The sequence below is a fragment of the Castor canadensis genome, chromosome 11 (assembly GCF_047511655.1).
Source record: "Castor canadensis chromosome 11, mCasCan1.hap1v2, whole genome shotgun sequence".
NCBI classification, from domain to species: domain Eukaryota; kingdom Metazoa; phylum Chordata; class Mammalia; order Rodentia; family Castoridae; genus Castor; species Castor canadensis.
Genome location: NC_133396.1, coordinates 125,515,739 through 125,522,226, shown reverse-complemented (window position 1 = coordinate 125,522,226; position 6,488 = coordinate 125,515,739). Strand labels below are relative to the sequence as shown.

Sequence of the window (6,488 nt, the reverse complement as noted above, 5' to 3'; positions counted from 1 at the left end):
GGAAAAAGGAACCCTCTTACACTGTTGGTGGAAATGTAAACTAGTACAACCACTCTGGAAAAAAATTTGGAGGCTACTTAAAAAGCTACACATTGATCTACGATTTGATCCAGCAATACCACTCTTGGGGATATACCCAAAAGACTGTGACACAGGTTACTCCAGAGGCACCTGCACACCCATGTTTATTGCAGCACTATTCACAATAGCCAAGTTATGGAAACAGCCAAGATGCCCCAGCACTGACGAATGGATTAAGAAAATGTGGTATCTATACACAATGGAATTTTATGCAGCCATGGAGAAGAATGAAATGTTATCATTCGCTGGTAAATGGATGGAATTGGAGAACATCATTCTGAGTGAGGTTAGCCTGGCCCAAAAGACCAAAAATCGTATGTTCTCCCTCATATGTGGACATTAGATCAAGGGCAAACACAACAAGGGAATTGGACTTTGAGCATATGATAAAAGCGAGAGCACACAAGGGAGGGGTGAGGATAGGTAAGACACCTAAAAAATTAGTTAGCATTTGTTGCCCTTAATGCGGAGAACTAAAGCAGATACCTTAAAAGCAACTGAGGCCAATAGGAAAAGGGGACCAGGAACTAGAGCAAAGGTTAGATCAAAAAGAATTAACCTAGAAGGTAACACAACACGCACAGGAAATCAATGTGAGTCAACTCCCTTTATAGCTATCCTTATCTCAACCAGCAAAAACCCTTGTTCCTTCCTATTATTGCTTATACTCTGTCTTCAACAAAATTAGAAATAAGGGCAAAATAGTTTCTGCCGGGTATTGAGGGGGTGGGGGGAGAGGGAAGGGGTGGAGTGAGTGGTAAGGGAGGGGGTGGGGGCAGGGGGGAGAAAAAATATAAAAAATAATTTTCCTTGGAATTCTGAATAATGTTGCTATGGATATTTTGTTACATGTCTTTTGCTAAATATATATATTTATGTTCAGTGTATATCTAAGAATGAAACTGTGGGTCCCTAGGGGGCATGGATGCATTTGTTCAACAGTTTTCTGAGTGGTCCTGCAAACTGCACTCCCACCCGCAGATGCGAGCATTTCCTTAATGCTTGCTCTTGCTTAAGTTTATTATTTTCTGAAATTTCTGTTGGTTGTGACGTGCTGTCAAACTGTGCTTTTAATTTATTCTTCCCTGATGATCACTAAAGTTGAACTGCTTCACGTGTATCCATTAGCCATTTAGACATTCTTGTGTTGTGAACTGCTAATTCAGATGTTTTTCACATTTAGCTCAAGTTTAGTTGTGAGAATTTTTAACATGTTCTAGATAAGAGTTCTTTGTGAGATATTGCAAATAATCTCTTTCCTACTCCATGATTGGTCTTTTTGCTTTAATGAGACTTTCACAAATGTATGAAAAATATATGCTTTGTTCCTGATTTTATTTTTTAAGTTTTTGTAATTTCTTAATTTTACCAAGTGTGTTCCTTTGTGACTAATGGTTTATTTTTGGCATTCCATTAAAGAATCTATACTTGCCTATGGTTTCCTTTAGGAGATTTATAATTTTACTTCCACATTCAGATCTACAATCCACTTAGAATTACTATGGTACGAAGCAAATGACCAAGATTCATTTTTTCCATCTGAATATGCAAATGATCTGGCTCGTTGCACTAACAAGACCATCCTTTCTGTCATTGCCCTGTAGTATCATTTCGTTCTAAATCAATTGACCACACATATTTGGGTTTTGTTACTTGACTCTCAGTTGTTAATCCATGGAATATTTAGCAGTCTATACCAATATCACAGTGCCTTATTTACTATAGTTTCATAATAAATTTTGATATCTATCACTGTGGGCCCTCTAATTTTGTTCTTCTCCTCTTTTTCCGGTTCCATCTCCTCAGTACTCCTAAAGATTGTTTTGACAATTCTTGATCCTTTCCATTGATATGAATTTTATAATCAGTTTGTCAATTTCCACCAAAATCCTACCATAATTTTTGTTATAATGCAGTTTACTTGAAGGTTAGTTTAGTGGGATTGGCATATACTAACATTGAGCCTCTCAATGCAAACATTGAGTGATCTTCTAAGTGTATTTATGGCTTTTATTTACTGCTTTACATTTCAATGAAGAGTTCTCAAACATATCTCCTCAGATTTATTGCAAGTTATCTGGAATTTTACATCATATATTTGTAAAGATCTATTTTCATATGACTTGGCTGGCAGTTAAGAACAAGTTAGTTTTGATTATGGGTTTTTTTATTTGATAACTTGCTAATTTTAATTAATTCATTTCCTATGTATTCCTTCTGTTTAAGTGGGTTTCGCTTTGGTTTTTGCAGAACTGGGTGTTTGCTGGGCAAGACAGGTGCTCTACCACTTGACTTATGCCCCCAGAGATCTTTTTGCTTTTAGTTATTTTTTTGGGTAGGGCTTAATGTTTTTGCCTGGGGTTTACCTCAGAACATGACCCTCCTACCTAAAGCCTCATGTAGCTGGAATCACAGGCATGTGTACTATGCTCTGCTTGTTGGTTGAGGCGGATCTTGCTAATTTTTTGTGAGTTGCTATACTCCCAATGTCCACTTCCCTACTAGCTGGGATTACAGAAATGAACCACCCTGTCCAGACTTTTTTAAGCTCTGAATTGTCACCTATAAATATTAACAGTTTACTTTTTTCCATTCTTCTTTCTTTATTTATTATTTCCTTCTTTCATTTTATTTATTTATTTATTCCTCTGCTGCTTATCTATCATCTATCTATCTATCTATCTATCTATCCTCTATCATCTCTGTCAGTTAATACTCTATGCCCATTCATGGTACCTACAGTTTCAGGTGAAATGAAAGAGCTGATAGCAATTGTCCTCATTTCTTTTATTAATCACAAGGAGGAAATCTCTTACTAGTTCAATGTATGTAGGATGTATGGTGCAAGCATTTAGTAGAAAGTCTTAATGAGTTTAAGGGAGATTCCTTCCAGTTCTAATTTTCTAAGAGTTTTCTTTTTCTTTTTACCATAAATATGTTGAGATTTATAAAGTGGTTTGCCTACATCTATTGAAGTGACCAAAATTATTTTTATCTGTTAGTATAGAGAATCATCTGTTATTTGTGGCTGAAAAATAATTCTAAAACTTATGTCAAAATGGTTACATTTACTTTGTTTAAAAGTCTGCAGCCTGGTCAGTACTTTGTGGCCCGTGAACTCTCCATGCAGCATCAACTTAAGTGTCCCAAAAACTGGAGGCCAGCATATGCTGAAGATGTGCTCACTCACTCCCATGTCTTCTACCTGAACAGTAAGACCCCACAAGCTGGGAGCTAGAGCCCTGGAGATCTTGAGGCACCTGTGTTTATGTGAGGTCTGTCTTTGGCCTCACTGGTTTGATCACTTCAGGTTATCTCTTAACTACCAGCTCCTATTTCAGAAGATATAATATGTCCTATGGGTCAAAAGTCAAAATTCATATGGTATTGTTTTCCAACTGGTGAAGCAAATCAATACACCATCCCACTCTTCTATAAGGCCAGCTGCTTCTGTGTGATGGAATACCAGGAAAGACCAGTGGCCCTCCAGAGCTTCAGTCTATTAACTTTCCTTTTTCTATTGTCAACTGACTTTTCTGATTGGAAGTAACATTGTGTGCAACATGACAGGGAACAAATCATTCAATGAGTCCACAGGTATGTGTGGAAGAAGCCTGGCCACAGGGACGTTAAGTCCAATTTCAAACAAGACCCAAATGCTGAAAAATCAAATCACTGTCTCCTCCATGGTGGGAAGTCAAGTGATTGGCTAGCCTCCCTTGAATATGGCTCCATAAGAATGCTGGTAGACAAAACTGTCATCTCTCTTTCCAGGCAGGTAGGGTATCTTTAAGGTATCTTCTACATTTCTTACCTGATGGTCCCTAAGGGATTTAGGATCAGTTGTCCACAACTGTAACTTGTTCATCAGGACAAACTATATTTATATTTTCTTTCCATTTTTACATCCTTCTTCCTTTCATAGTGCATTGTGGGATTACATCTCAGTTTAACTTCTAGTACCTGAATAGGGCTGGATATGTGGCTCAAGCAGTAGAGGGCCTGAGTTCAAACCCCTGCCCACCAAAAAAAAAAATATATCAAATCATTTCAAGAACTGCTTCTTGTCAGGCTAAGGCAAATACAAGGTCTTTCCATTTGCTTATTTTATTTATTCAGTGTGTTGATATGTCCTCATGGTATGTTGGCTATAGGAGTAAGGTTTTTATCCTGCACAATCTCAACCCCACTTCTGTCCTTCCTGTGCTTTAAGAAAACAAATACATATTATTCTTCACTTTTATTTTGCCATTGATGCAGAAATTTAGAATTTTTGAACTGAAAATATCATAAAGCTCATTTTAATCACAGACCCTTCTTTAAAACATGGGGAGACTAGGACCTGAGTTATTGAGATTCATGGCTAACCCACATCATTGCTGGAAGATCACATGGGAATTTGGTCTCCTGATAGAGCAGACCATTTATGGTGTTGTCCACTATAGCGGAAGCAAGATGTTTCTAGGCACAGTCTCCTTAGTGACTGGCTCAAAGTCCTGCACAATAAATCTTTGTAATCTTTATTTGATGAACATGAGTTTGTCATAGTAAAAAGAGCTGGGATCTGATTTAGACTGAAGCTCACAATCTGATTTTATCACTGATGAGAAAGATATTAGGAGATGTACTCACTCTCTCTGCATTACTTCCCTCATTTGTAAAACATGGTTATAATACTCAGGTCATAACTTTAAGATAATAAATTCAAACAGCATAGAGGCAGATCTGGCTGGTGGTAGCTGCCTGGAACTGAGTGCCTAGTGTGCACGAGTAGAGAATATATGATACTGTTTAGTGCTGGGAGGTTCCCCTGCCCCCTTGGGAGACTCAGGGTTGCACCAGGTTTCCATGGCCTCCATCACTCCCTCAGTTCACTTTCAGGAAGCCAGCTAGTGGGATTGAGTGGTGTGAGCTCACAGTGGTAAGGACCATGTGGCATTGGCATTGGTGGTAACAGCGGTCTCAGAGGCAGGGAAAATGAGGGGTAGCCTGATGGAGCTGGAAAATGTGACACCACACAATATTAAACAATTGAAGAGATTGAACCAGATCATATTCCCAGTCCACTACAATGACAAGTTCTATAGAATGTGGTGGAGGTTGGCAAGCTGGCAGAACTTGCTTGTTTCGATGACATTGCTGTGTATATGCAGGATTTTCAGGGTGGTTCCATCCCCAGAACCAGAAGAGATTTTACAGCATGATACTAGGATGTCTTATACCTACTGAGAGCTAGGAATAGGAACTGTGATATGAAATCATGTCTTAAACATCTGTGAAAAAGCCGGCACTTTGACAACATCTACCTGTTCATCTGCAATGAGTCAGCCGTTGACTTCTACAGGAAGTTTAGCTTTGAGATTACTGAGACAAAGAAGAATTAATATAAGAGGATGGAGCCTGTGTCAGCAAAACCTCAAAGTCCCTTCTGGTCAGATTGCAGATACTCAACAAAGGCCAATGAACAAATTGCAAATGAACTTCCTTGTTCTTGTTGTCACCAAATAACAGAAAAGCCCATGGATTCCCTCCGTTTTTCGCTTAAGAAAGTGAAATAAATGTTGTTCTTGCTCTTGTTTTTCTGTCTTTTTTTTTCTCTGAAAGTTTTGATACTTTGAAGACTTTTAAAAAATAATCACATTTGGATTGTGTCCATTATTGTCATTTTTGTGAAGTGTTTGGAATGAGTGATAGAGAAGTAGATGTGATTAGTTTCACAGCAAAGAAGTACGGTTTCCATTGCTTTAAAACATGCAAATACTTTCAGGCAAGCAAAAAGGAGCACATAAGTAGAAAAACACTGGTTTTATGTTGACTCTTATGACAATATTAAAGTCAATAAATGTTTAAAGTTCACAGCTTGATGGGATTTATTCATTTAGTGGAAATAAAATTTGGTGCAGTTTTGATCCAAAAAAAAAACCAAGAGGGATGTATGGTTCCAAAAATTTGGGTTGAGGTTATTTCCAAATTTTTAGCTGAGTTTAAAACATTCATACCCTGCTTTCACATTGAAGGGTAGAGCCTGCAAATATTGTTTCTTCAAAAGATGAAAAGAAGCACCAACAATATTTTGTTCTCTAATTCATAGACAAGTTTGGTGTGCTTGTGGTACTTTGAGTTTTTGAAGATTTATCTGTGGGATTCTAATCCCTAGATATTGCCTTCCCTCCACCTTCAGTCCTTCCAACACTCTCTCAGGAGCTGGCCCATTGTTATCCTTGCAATAAGTACTAAGCTTATTTAAATTTTAAAGCAATTGTTTTCTCTCTGCTTGCCCATGAGTGGGCATCTAAGTATTCATTCTAAGTATTTAGATTAAGCTTATTTTGTGCTAATGAGTGAGCTCATTGTTAGTAGGTTTGTTTTTCCTGCTATTGATTTTTACTAGAAGCATTAACTTTTAG

At 37.8% G+C, this 6,488-nt stretch overlaps 1 pseudogene; it reads left to right on the top strand.

Annotated features, from left to right (window-relative positions):
• The first annotated feature begins 5,058 nt into the window (after positions 1–5,058).
• Positions 5,059–5,589, top strand: LOC109686652 (N-alpha-acetyltransferase 50 pseudogene; annotated as a pseudogene).
• Positions 5,590–6,488: the final 899 nt, after the last annotated feature.